The following is a 13,729-nucleotide window of genomic DNA, read 5'->3' on the forward strand; positions in this document are numbered from 1 at the left end:
TTCAAAGATGGGGTACCAGGAGGAGCAACCCATCATTCAATATCCACCAATATCCACTTCAAAGAAAAGTTTTGCATTTGGTGGAATTTTGGCATCCGGCTGCCCTTTCTTCCCATAAGCCCATTCTGGTTCGATTTCCAGGTGAGCATTTTCCCCTTTGCTCATGGTCAGCAGAGCTTCGTCCCAGCCTTGTATCACTTTTCCAACGCTGACTGTGAAGCTCAGTGGTTTTGCAGCTTTCTTTTTCTTTGAACTTGTCTGAATATTACTGTTGAAGACTGTTCCATCTTGCAGCTTCCCTGTATACCAACAGTGAACGACATCGCCCTTTTTGGGAAAGTTGATTTTATCCCCCTTTTTCAGTACTGACTTTGTATATTTTGGGGGGCCCTCATCCACAGCTTCCTCAGCCTTTGTCTCCTTGGGCTTCTCCACATCAATCTTGACATTTTTCACTTGCTCTGCTACATGCTCTGGACTCTCAGTACCCTTAAATCTCTTGGTTTCAAAGAGCTCGTTATGATCAGCTGCTCCTTACTGGCTGTCTTGGCCACATTTTTTATCTGTCCTAGTAGTTTGTGCTCTGACAGGAACTTGTCCTCTCGACCCGTGCCCGTCCTGGCTGATTAGAGCGTGTCCAGACGAGGTGCGGGCCCCCCTGGGGGATATCATCAATTTGTCCCTTGGCACCGGGACATTCCCAGGGGAACTGAAGGAGGCAGTGGTGCGCCCGCTTTTAAAGAAAACATCATTAGATCCCTTAGATCTATCCAATTACCGCCCGGTTTCGAATCTTCCATTCCTGGGTAAGGTGATTGAGAGAGCGGTTGCGGAACAGCTTGGTAGGTTTCTGGATGAAACATCGGCTCTGGATCCATTCCAGTCCGGCTTCCGCGCTGGTCATGGGACCGAGACGGCTCTGGTCGCCTTAACAGATGATCTCCGTAGGCAGCTGGATCGAGGCGGGTCAGGGCTGCTGATTCTTCTAGACCTGTCAGCAGCCTTCGACATGGTCGATCACGAACTCTTGGACCACCGCCTTGCCGACATGGGGATCCAGGGCACAGCCCTTCAGTGGCTGCGCTCGTTTCTCTCTGGTCGGGGACAGAGGGTGGCGCTTGGGGGGGAATTGTCATCCCGCCACTCCTTGGTGTGTGGAGTGCCTCAGGGTGCGATTCTCTCCCCGATGCTTTTTAACATCTTTATGCGCCCCCTTGCCCAGCTTGTCCGGAGTTTTGGGCTGGGCTGCCATCAGTATGCTGATGACACCCAACTCTATCTGTTGATGGATGGCCATCCTGACTCGGCCCCAGACACACTGATCAGATGCTTGGAAGCTGTGGCTGGATGGTTACGTGGGAGCCGGTTGAAGTTAAATCCTTCGAAGACAGAGGTCCTCTGGCTGGGACGGGACGATATGAGATTGAGGGGGCAACTCCCTTCTCTTGCGGGGGTGCAATTAGTGCCAGCACCGTCCGTTAAGAGTTTGGGTGTAATCTTCGATACCTCCCTCTCCATGGAGGCGCAGATTGCAGCTATAACAAAGGCGGCATTTTTTCATCTCCGCCAAGCTAAGCAGTTGGCTCCTTACCTCTCTCGCCCTGACCTAGCCACTGTGATCCACGCGACGGTCACCTCCAGACTGGATTATTGTAACTCGCTCTACGTGGGGCTGCCCTTGAGACTGACCCAGAAACTCCAGCGGGTGCAGAATGCCGCAGCGAGACTCCTTACGGGGTCTTCGCTGCGAGATCACATTCATCCGGTGCTATACCAGCTGCACTGGCTCCCGGTGGAGTACAGGATCAGGTTTAAGGTGCTGGTTTTAACCTTTAAAGCCCTATACGGCCTAGGACCCTCGTACCTACGGGACCGCCTCTCCTGGTATGCCCCACAGAGGAACTTACGGTCTTCAAATAAAAACATCTTGAAGGTCCCAGGCCACAGAGAGGTTAGGCTGGCCTCAACTAGAGCCAGAGCTTTTTCGGTTGCGGCTCCAACCTGGTGGAACGCTCTGTCGCAAGAGACAAGGGCCCTGCAGGACTTGACATCTTTCCGGAGGGCCTGCAAGACAGAGCTGTTCCACCAGGCCTTTGGTCAGGGCGCAGCCTGACTCCCTCCTTTGGCAATCTCTACAAAGCTTTAGTCTATGGTTGCCATCAATTTGTATTTTAATTAATTTTTAGAATGTATTTATAATGTTGTACTGTTTTAGTGTTGTTAGCCGCCCTGAGCCCGGCTTCGGCTGGGGAGGGCGGGATATAAATAAAATTTATTATTATTATTATTATTGTGCGCCACCTGCTCCTGCAGGAAGCAGACAATCTCCTTCTTGGGGGCTCCAGGGCCGCCTGGGGGCCGCCATGGCATCGCCTCCTCACAAGCGTCGCCGCCTCACACAAGCGAGGGCTCCCTCATGAAGCCAGCACTCATGACCCCAGTTTTTTGACACAATTTTTTATTCAAAAACCCTCATCTAATACACGGGAAAATACGGTAAGTCTGTGGGGAAACAGCTCCCTTAAATCCAGGGAGGTTCTTTGTGGCCTTCCATGAGGACAATGTAGGGACGCGGGTGGCGCTGTGGGTAAAAGCCTCAGCGCCTAGGGCTTGCCGATCGAAAGGTCGGTGGTTCGAATCCCCGCAGCCCGTTGCTCGGTCCCAGCGCCTGCCAACCTAGCAGTTCGAAAGCACTCCCGGGTGCAAGTAGATAAATAGGGACCGCTTACTAGTGTTCTCGAAGCTACAAACATGAGCCTGACCAAACTGCGGGAGGCGGTGGAAGACAGGTGTGCCTGGCGTGCTCTGGTCCATGGGGTCACGAAGAGTCGGACACGACTAAACGACTAAACAACAACACTAGCGGGAAGGTAAACAGCGTTTCCGTGTGCGGCTCTGGCTCGCCAGATGCAGCTTGTCACGCTGGCCACGTGACCCGGAAGTGTCTCCGGACAGCGCTGGCCCCCGGCCTCTTGAGTGAGATGGACACACAACCCTAGAGTCTGTCAAGACTGGCCCGTACAGGCAGGGGTACCTTTACCTTTACTATGAGGACAATGTAATATCGATGAATGAACTACAAAGCCTCAAACCAGCCTGCATTCTGCCATGGAAAGAGCATCTGGTTTGAGCAAAGCTATTCTGGCCTTTGAAGCTCAGTGGGTGGCCTTGAGCAAGGTGTGTGTGCTCTCAGCCTAACCTACCTTTCAGGCTTGCTGGGAGGATAAATGAGGCAAGAGCTGCAGAGCATTGCACACTCTGAAAAGTGCTAGAGAACTAAATCGCATTAGTTGAATTTCCTTCTGGGTTTGAAGGTTGAACATGGCAATACTTTGCATGCTGTATGTCCTTGGGTGCCCCTCTGCTTTTTAAAAAGGTATTGGGTAGCGGAGCTGGAAAGGACTTAAAAGCCTTTAGAGGGGAGGCAGACTTCAGACTTGTAGTACCTATTTTGTGTTTGACTTGAACCTCGAGATCTGCCACCTGGGGCCAGGTGTAAAAGGCATACACTTAAGATGAAAGAATAGGGTACTTTGAAGTAGCTGCTGAGCACAGGGATTTGTTTTGAGTACCAGCTGAACTCACAGTTCTCCTGCAGCAAAATCCATTCCTGGTTAACCCAAGTGTTCTTAATTTGATTTGAAAGAAGGAGCCATTTACTTGTTGCCATTGCCAAACAATTGGGAGTCAGAATTCTTGTTGATCTAATGCAGATCACATGGAGAGTTACCAGCAGATCCTGATCTACCTTCTGCCCAGCCCCAGCCTATAGCCATGCCCACTTGAATGCCTTTCCCCTAACATATTGGGGAAACGACAAAAGATCATTCGGCAAGCTGTGCATTTTCTTCTTTGTAGCCATCAATGTGTCATAGTAGCTATAGCAAGATAACTGACATAGTCACCCACCCACCCAATAATCAATGGCTGGGAAATGATCTGTAGGGTTGGGTATGAGTTGAAATGTTTCAATTAGTTGAATGGAGGAAGGCTGTATCTCAGTGGCAGAGCACCTGTCATGCACGCAACAGGTCTCAGGTTCAATCCCTAGCAGTGTTGTTGTTGTTATTAATTGAATTTATATCTCCAGATACGGCTGGGAGAGACTCCTGCCTGAAAGCCTGGAGAACTACTCCCTTTCTGTGCAAACAATGCTGAGCTAGATGGAGAAAAATCTAACTTGCTATAAGGCATCTTACTATGAGTCAACTTTCTGAGTTCCAGGAAAAATTAGGTGCAGCTCAGTTTAGGAAGAATGGAGGATCAATTCTGGAGCTCCTTGCAGCCATCCCAGTGTCCTCCGGGAATTTGTGAAGCAACTGGCTTCATTGCTCTGCTGAGAGGCAGTATTGGGTAATGGGGGATCAACCCTTTTTTTTCTGAGACAGCATTAATATGTTGCTAATGATCTGGGATTTTTAATGGGTGGCCTAGATGAAAGAACTAATCCTACAGTGCTTGACCCTTCCCAGCCGGCGACCCCATACCACCAAAGGAAATAGATGGGGATAGCTGCTCACTCCTTCCCTCTCTGCTTAGAAAGGGTCACAACCTCCCAATGCCCATTTGTGATCTCCCCCCAAAGGTCACGACCCTCGGAATAAATGTGTTGGCCAAAGGAACGAACACTCCGGATGTTGGCAGGGAGGAGAGGAGATTTTATTCTTTCCCATCTTAATTAGTCTGCTTTGATTGACTAAAATTCTGGGCACCCGAAAGGGCCTTAGTTTTGTAAGAGCCCTCAAGAAGAAATACCTTCTCATCAGGGACATACAGTTCTGCAGCCCAAGCTCTGAGCCCTTTAGTCAAAGCAAGGACTGAGCCATTGTCTAAGATCCATTGAGCAGAAGGGAATATATGACTCAACGTCATTCTCCAACCACTGGGAAAGCTCTGTGGTGATTGGGAATGGAGGGTCTTTTGGGGGGAAGAAATACTGGATGTGACCCCAGGCAGAGGTCGGCTGTGTGTCTGAAAGATTTAGCCCTGGTTGACAGTGTCTAATTGTTTTTCATTAATTGTGACACAGAGTGAATGGCAGGGCCTTATGGTCACGTTGGGGTGCTGCATGAGACTCTGAAGCCCTTTCCTGCCAATCTCTGCTATGACAAATGTTTCTTGTTCTACCTGATGCTCAGTAAGGTGCCCCAAATCAGATATCTTCCCGTGGACAAAGGACAGGCAGTGCAAGGGACTGCAGGCTTTCAAACTTGACCATACAGGCAGATTGAACATGGTCACTGCTTTCCTTTGACTGCTATTGTTCAGTTATAAGGAGGTGCAATGCATTTTTAATTGGGTGATTGCATAATCGCAAATTTTCTTTTTATAGATATATAAAAAGTATGTCCTGCCCCTGATCACTAGTGATAATGGGACGAGTCACAACAGTTTTCAAATTCAGAAACTAATAAAAGTAAAAATACATTTCAATGTGCCCAAGTCAAAAGTCCTGGCAGTAAAGGAAGGTCTTCAGCTGGCACTGAAAGATAGACCAAGTAGAAACCAAATGAGTCTGGGAGAGGAGAGTGCTCCACAACAGGAGTGCTCTTGCCAAGAAGGCCCTTTGGTGAGTTGTAGATCTCCTGATCTCAGCTGAGGAGGACCCCACCAGAAGGGCCTTCCCAACCAGCCTCACGGTCCAGGGAAGAGTATGTGGGAAGAGACGTTCCTTCAGATTTCCAACCATTCCAAATTGGGATTCCTCACCTGCTGCATCCGACCAAAAGCCCCACCTTATCTAGCATCTCACCCAACATTGGCCAACTAGGTGCCTATGAGAAGCCTGCAAGTCATACTAGGGATAAGAGTATATGGCTAGTACTGGAGAGTCCAAAGTTCAATTCTTGCCCAGCCTTGAAGCTCACTGATGGGTAGGCTTAACGTATTATTAAATAACAGAATTGCCAAACATATAGAAGAACAAGTCTTGCTACAAGCAGACAAAAAACAGTGGGACTTCCATAAGAAGAGCCAGCACGTCTACCTATTAGGCTTTGGTATTAGGATACAATACGGAAAAGGTAGAACTCTATGTGATGCGTTTTCCAATACCATAGGCATTCTTACTCAGCAAAGAGTTCTAGGAATCCATTCCAAATTGCATGAAAACTTCCTTATTTTTGCATTTTACTGGACAGGATCTTCTTATGGGCTACCAACTGCAAGGTCCTCAATACCAGATGTGTCATGGGATTTCCAGTGTTGGGGAACTATCATTTGATATTTATGTGACCCCCTGGAGCCATCTCTTCTGCTCTTCCATCACCCATCATTCAACAGGTTTAATATGGTATGAACATCCTCTGATCCAGGTTGTCTAAGACCAAACCAATTCTGTTTCTCTTCAAGCCAATTCTGGTCCTGTCTCTTTAAAACAGTCACTATGAGATCTTAAAACTACCTTTAATGGAAAGCTCAGTGATGGAAAAAATGCCCTGTGGAAACATGGGGCCAAACCTGCAACTTATGCAAGGGTTACATTCCAGGGATTGCACCCTCAAGCCAAGATCGCGTAGAAGCAGAACACATTGGGTGCAATGGTGGATAGGATTGTCAAAGTCCCTTTTCCTGGATTCCACCCCCTTTCCATTTTATATATATATATATATATATATATATATATATATATATATATATATTGCCAAGCGCGTAAAGCTGAATGTGCGTAAGTTGCAGGCTTACTGTACCAATTCTCTGCTTGTGAGGTATGTTGCACAACTCTGTTGAAAAAGCAGGGGTTTGATTAAAATGGGGCTGCCTTGTAGACGAGTTCCCTGCCTTCATATTCAGCGCCTCAGCTTAGATATAGAGATATTAATCGGAAATCCTTGGGAGGGAGGTCAGCAAATTGCCATTTCCCATCCCTCCTCTGTTTAAATTAGTTTCAGACCAGTAGCTGCTTCCTGTGGCTATTGGATTCTTAGCACTTGTCTCTCCAACATCTTACCCTGCTGCACCCCACTGACAAGTATTCTCCACTGTAGGAGAGAGAGAGAGAGATACCTAAGATCTGTGGGAAAGCCGTAGATGGCAGCTCCTGTGGTCCCCCTCCCATCTGAATTTCATTAGAAGCACCTTCTGGCTAACCAGTTTCTCATTAATAATGGAATTGTTCAGAGCAGGTGCTCATCTGTGTGTCTGTTGAATCTTTGTTTACTGTTAACTGTTCACTTGCAAGGGTTTTAAACACCATTGGCCAGGAATAATTTACTATCCCGTGGCACTGCAGGATATATTTTTGTCCTTTCAGAGTTGGTACACCAAAGTGTTTACAATTCAGTACGCAACATATATCACTCTGTGGCTCAGCACATAGACATGGGACATATTTTTACCCAGGTCTGAGCAAGTTCCTCCAGAGAATCTATTACTGGACCTTTCTTGAACCAGCCTAGGTTACTATGAAGTCTATGAGGTTTTCCATCCCACTATCCCTTGTCTTGAGATCCCACAGTAGTTATTACAATAATGGCAATCACCTTTGTTCTTACAGAGAGTCACAATGCTAGGGTTGCACATGTCTTGTGGCACGGATCCTTTCCCCCCAAATCTGGAAGGGAAGACTGTGGAGGTGCATCATGAAGGGGGAACTGAGGTCAGCTTTCAGCACTTCTGTTGGGTTTCCGTCTTGTCCTGGTGCTTTACCACCTGCTTAGGAGTTGATGGTGTCCTTCAGTTTATCAGGGGAAGGGACAGAGGGATATTCAGCTCTTTCAAGACAGGCAGAGTCTGGATGCTGTCAACTGCTATGTCAGAGACCCATGTTTTCCCATGAGTACAGTTCTTAATAATGCTCTACCCATCACTTCATCTGCTTGCTATGGTCTGCAATGATCTTTCCAGACAAGGTTTACAACAGTGCAGTTTTCCTGACTGCTGGTCCAAAGGCTTTCTTCACACTCAACACTCTTCAAGCAGACTGTGTTGTTTTGCTTGCAGTTAAACATCCAAGAGTAGTCCGTTGAAACTTGCTGAGAATTCTGCCTTCTCCTCTTTGAAATGCCCTTCCTCCAGTGCCTGGAACCACCAGCAGCTAGAGGCTAATTCTATATAAAGGAAAGCTAATAACCGATACTTCCAGACCAACTATCAAATTGTGATACTGAAATGTACAATTGCAGCTGTGCATATTCCTATGCCCGCGGTAAGTATATTGATCTACAGCTGAGGATTTTATTCATTGTAGTACCTTTTGGCCTGGTTACCCCTCCTCCTCTTACATTTTTAGTACCTCACTGCTTGCTTTGAACATTTAAATTGCAAGCAATGCTGGGGTGACCTGGAACACAGCTGGAGCCTCTCCGAAAGCATCAGTTTTGCATATGAAATGCACAATCTCTTTCTCTTCCTCTTTGCTCTGCTGCTTCTGAGGCTGTCTAACATTTTGTCAAGACAGATCAGCCCAAAAGCTATGTTGCTGTTTCAGATTCCCCGAACGTCTTTCATAGCAACTGTTGGGTGTCCAGCTTCTTTGTATTGCAGGAGAAGTCTCGCCCACACCTCATAACTCTTCCCCGCTTCCAATGCAGAGTCTAAGAACCCAGCAGCCAGGAACGTCACCTGACCCTTATCAAGAACGGCTTGATGCAAACACTCAGAGAATGCAAAATCCGCCAGGGCACCTAAGATAGGGGTGCCAGTGTCAGATTTTGAATGGACGTTTATCTTTTAAGAGCTACATAAAAAGGAAAGCTATACCTAGTGAAACTTCCCCTGTCACTAGGTTGCAGTGATGGGGGAAGTTGCACATCATAGAATTTCTCCTCCACCTTCTTATATGCAACTCTTAAAAGAACAGGATGTCCTGTGGTGAGGCAAGGCCCAACCTGGGTATAAGACAAGACAAGGTTAAGGACTGGAGACAGAGTTCTGAAGTTGCTTCTGCGGATAACAAACTGAATCGAGCCCTTCTAGCAGGCATGGTCAAACTTGGCCCTCCAGATGTTTTGGGACTACAACTCCCACCATCCCTAGCTAACAGGATCAGTGGTCAGAGTCGATGGGAATTGTAGTCTCAAAACATCTGGAGGGCCAAGTTTGGCCATGCCTGCCTTATAGAGTAGTAGTAGCAGCAGCAGGTACAGCCCAATTGTTAGTCCCACCTGAACTACAAGGTGCTAGTTTACTGAAGAAGGCTGGATCCCTTTAAGTAATCTACTGTGATGGAGCAAGGAGCTTCAGTCTTGTGCAGTGGAATCCTCCAAATATGTTACTAATGGACATGCACTCTTACCCTTGGGCCAGGACAGCACTAGAGAAGAGCTTGCTGGATCAGGCCCATGGCCCATCTAATCCATCATTCTCTTCTTACACTGGCCAACCAGATGCCCATGAGAGGACCAAAAGCAGGTCCCGAGTACAACAGCACCCTCTCCGCTTGTGGTTCCCAGCTACCCATCACCCGGCAAAGAGGAATCTTGACTGTTGACACAGGAGCTTTCTATGGGGCCTGGGTGATGACCTTTCAATGCAAAGGTCAGACAGGCCTCTTCCAGTTTGGCTCCTTACAGCTTTGTGAATAAACTTCCTAAAGGGGAGCCAATGAAATGTCCGCCAGATGTTGTTGGATTCCATAGCCAGGAATGACAGGAGTTGTAGCTCATCAACCTCTGGAGGGCACCATATTTGTCTACCCTTGCTGAAGAGGAGATAGGACAGGGGAGCAGACTGCAATGAAAGTGATGGTAGAACACGAGAACAGTGCCTTGGGGATCATTGCCTTTGAGAGCCCAGACCCACCATTCCAATCATCCCTGATCTTTCATACTTTGGAAGTATACTAACTGTTTGCAAAATCATACAGCCTTGGAAGTGAATGGTCCACCACATCTATTTGCTTTATGAGGCGAAAAGGGTTGTTTTGCCGTGACTTCTAAAAGCATTCTCTAAGCTTCAGCTATTTCGAATTCTTGAGAGTGCTGCAGGGTAAAGTGTATTTAAAACAGCACTGGCAGATGTGGAGAGAGAGAGAGAGAGAAAGTGTGTATAGATCAAGGGTGGAGAACCTGTGGCTCTCCAGGTGTTGCTGAACTACACCTCCTATCATCCTTAAGCATTGGCTATTTGGACTGGGGCTGATGGGAGTTGAAGTCCAACAACATCTGAAGGGCTGTATTGAACCTTGGTTTTACTCAAGGGAAATTCGCTCTTTAGTGCTGGGATAAGTGCTTGCATTTTTGGACTTGTATAATGTAAGAGTTAGTTCCCATTCTAGAAAGGGTATTCACTTGGCTGCTGCTACTGATTGTATCTAGTTTTCCTTCTGCTGCTACACACTGTGGATGGGAATGGAGTTTTGATAGAAGAAGGGAGATGATATTTTGCAACCACTTAATTCAAGCCCTTCCTTGGGCAGGCAGCCGTGGAGAACTTTCAGTAGCTGTCTGGCTACATGCTAGACTGATTCTTTGATAATATGCAGAGTTAGTCTCTTGCAGCAATAAAGTCTTGCAGCACCTTAGAGCTGAAGGCTTAGACGAACAGACTTACTGTAGCATAATAAGCTTTTGTGGGCTACAATCCACGTTATCAGGTGCACAAAGTGTTGTTCTGAGTTGCAGGATGTGTGTGAGGTTGGTTGGGATGGGTGCCTGTCTGTGGGGGAGGGAGTGTTCACAGTTGTGTCCTCCATCCCCCCCAAAAAACCTATCTATGTGTGTGTATAATACACACACAGCTCAGGATTATGCTTCATTTATAAATAAAGTGGGCTCTGTTCTTAATGCCGTAATAAATTTGTAGTCTTTCAGATGCAGCAAATGTGAATGGTCCCTTCACATATTCTCACTCTAAACAGGATTCATTTGCTTCAGATGCGCATAATTTTGTAATCGCATACAGTATGTGACCCCTGATCAGCTGAGGATCCCTGAGGAGGAATGAAATGGGGGGTGGGGGAAGGAATGGCCATTGAAGAAGCAGCAAGGGCAGAGGAGGCTCTGAATAGTAGTGAACAGCCATGAAAAAAAGGTTGGATTTGGGGCAACTGCAATCTGGGAAACAGTAAAACATTTGGTAAAAAGTTAATGGGGTCTTGCTTATCACCCTATTATATCTAGATCTATCTCCATTTCCTTACTTTACTGTTGCTCATCAAACCTGACCCAGGACTCCTGTTGTTCCACCCCCAATTTATGCCCATCAATTCTTTTTCAGCATGCATGAACCCTGGTCCACCTTTTCCTTTTGAGGTTTTCAGCACTGCCATGACAAGTACTGAGACTGACCTTTCTTCTTCTTCAAGTACTTGTAGATTAGATGTTGGACCTGGACCAGGGGATTACTATTTCTGTACATTTTGGAATTTTGTAAGCTGTGCAACTTCGTTGCTCGGTTCATTTGATTTTTTAAAACATGGTCTGTGATATTTTATGCATTGTGACTTTGCTGTTATTTTTATTTGTTATAGTCTAGTAGTGATTTTGTGTAAAGATCGTTGTGGGGAGAGATTTTCTGTTTAATTATTTGCTGATTTTAACGGTTGCTTTTATCATGTAACAGATTTCAAGCGGATTATTGAATATTACTTTAATTGATTGACTTGCTTATTTTTATCGACTTGTCACATTTTTCATTATGATTTATTTGCCTTGGATCTGATGGTTTTATGGCGTGTGATCATGGTTGTATATTTTGTTGTTTCTGTGGCTTGTAAACTGCCTTGTGTTCAGCAATGTAGAAAGGTGGTATACAAATTAAGAATAAAATTAAAAGAGTCTTTGTTGTTGTCTATAATATAGTGGTAGGACCTGTGGGCTTGAGCTGCACTGTGGTGCTTAGCACAAGGCTGTGTGTTGAAGGGAAGGAGATGAAATCTTTGTTTCCTAAAATGTTCATTTTCGTCATGTATCTGCCAAGGTCTAGCATGGTGATTGATGAGATGAAATAACCAAGAGGCATTTCTGCTTCTTATCGGTGAGGGTTCTGCAGTGTGTACTTTTTAAAAAGCCTGTGCCTGCCTCCAAATCAAGGATGGAGTAATCTGTGGCCCTTCGGTTGTTGTTTGGCTAAAGCTCCCATCAATCCCACACTAGAATGATAGTGTGATAGGAGTTGCAGTCCAGCAACATCTGGTTCCCCATCCCTGTTCTAGACAGAGAAGCAGCCCAAGGAGATTAAGGTAACCAAGGAAGTGGCTCTGTGCCAGACTGAAAATGGGTGGGGGCCCCCTCCTCAATTCCCTGGTAGTTTGAAAGAACAGAGTGGAGAGTTTAGTTGTGTGCAAGCTAGAAGCTAGAATCAGGCCAGGAAACCAGGGCGTCAGAGCCATGCCTGATTTCTGCTTGAATCCAAGCTATGTGGCTATTGGAGAAACAAGACCCTCTTCTTCGAGTGTTCATGCTGTGAACCCCTTCATCGTAGGCTCAGGTTGTATATATGTGTAAATAATCCACATATCCTAAAGACACCACAGTCTCTGCTGTCTCTCGTTCTAAAGGAAACACAAACCCTGGGTAAGCACCTGGAACCTCTGGAATTTCACACTGCTCAGAGACTGGGGTAGCATGCAACGTTACTATCCTACAGAAAGAAGCATCTTCAGAGACAAGCTGTCATTTACTCCTGTCGGTTAGTTTGTCAGCGGGGGAATATGCAGGTAATAAAAATTAAAACAAATGAATGTTTCATACCAGTTATTCTAAAATGTGCTTGTTTGCAACAAGCTGAAAAGTACATTTGAGACAATAATAAACTCCATTTAAATTATGCCCTTTTTGATACATCCCTCCCTGGGTTTGGAAGTACACAGAGGTATGGATAGATAGCTTTTTATCTTTACATGCCTGCTTTTTTCTTATTCTTTTTGGTAGCAAATCAGGTGGTGGCAATATCCAGGTGTTGTTGGTTTTTTTGCTTTGATAACATGAGCATAAGGAATCAACTGTATGCAAAAAACTATGGGAGACAAGAGTCCTAAGAGGAGAGGCAGCAAGAGTTGGGTATATCTATTCGGGAGAAGAGATTAGTAAGAGGTTATGTCATAGCTATCTTCAAATATCTGAAGGGCTGTGACATAGATTATTTGTTTTCCACTGCTCCTGAGGCAGGTTCAAATTACAAGATGGAGAATTTTGATTAAACATTAGGAAGAACTTTCCAACAGTAGGGAAACAGGCTGCTTTGGAAGGTGGTGGACTCTCTTGTTCATTATAAGTTTTTAAAGCACTGGTTGGGTGAGCACCTCTCAGGGATGCTACCATCCAGAGGAAGCAGACCCATTGGATGACATTTGTGGCCCCTTCCATCTCTCTTCATTCTGTAATGTCTTTTAATGAGGAGTCATCTGGTCAACTATCATGAGAAATAGCAGGAAGTTTGTATACATGCATAGGGATGGAAACACTTTACTTTCGAGATATGTTCCAGCCAACATCAAATCTGTCTCCAACAATCACAGGCTGTGGGAAAATAACTCAAGGGCTTTGGGGAAATAGTTGGGGGGAGGGAATGGCAACCAGTACATTAAAGAAGCTGAGGTCAGAGTGGAGGTTTTCAGGCTGCTTGCTTAGTGATCAATTCCAAGGCTGGTGCTAGAGGCGAGCAAACAGGGTGACTGCACTCCATGCCACATCACAGTGTGCATCTGTGTGCTGAGATGACTTTGGTGTGTGCTGAACCTCTACAGCACTGATTTATCCTTAAAAGATTCCAAATCCTGAACAATCCTGCTAGATGGCGAGGCCATATGATTTTACTGGGGGCCTTGAAGAGAGAAGACAGATGTGCT

At 46.0% G+C, this 13,729-nt stretch overlaps 1 pseudogene; it reads right to left on the reverse strand.

Annotated features, from left to right (window-relative positions):
* LOC114596826 (peptidyl-prolyl cis-trans isomerase FKBP3 pseudogene) lies at window positions 1-2,365 on the reverse strand (annotated as a pseudogene).
* Between the last annotated feature and the right edge of the window lie 11,364 nt (window positions 2,366-13,729).

This window comes from Podarcis muralis, chromosome 6 (genome assembly GCF_964188315.1).
Source record: "Podarcis muralis chromosome 6, rPodMur119.hap1.1, whole genome shotgun sequence".
Lineage (NCBI taxonomy): Eukaryota > Metazoa > Chordata > Lepidosauria > Squamata > Lacertidae > Podarcis > Podarcis muralis.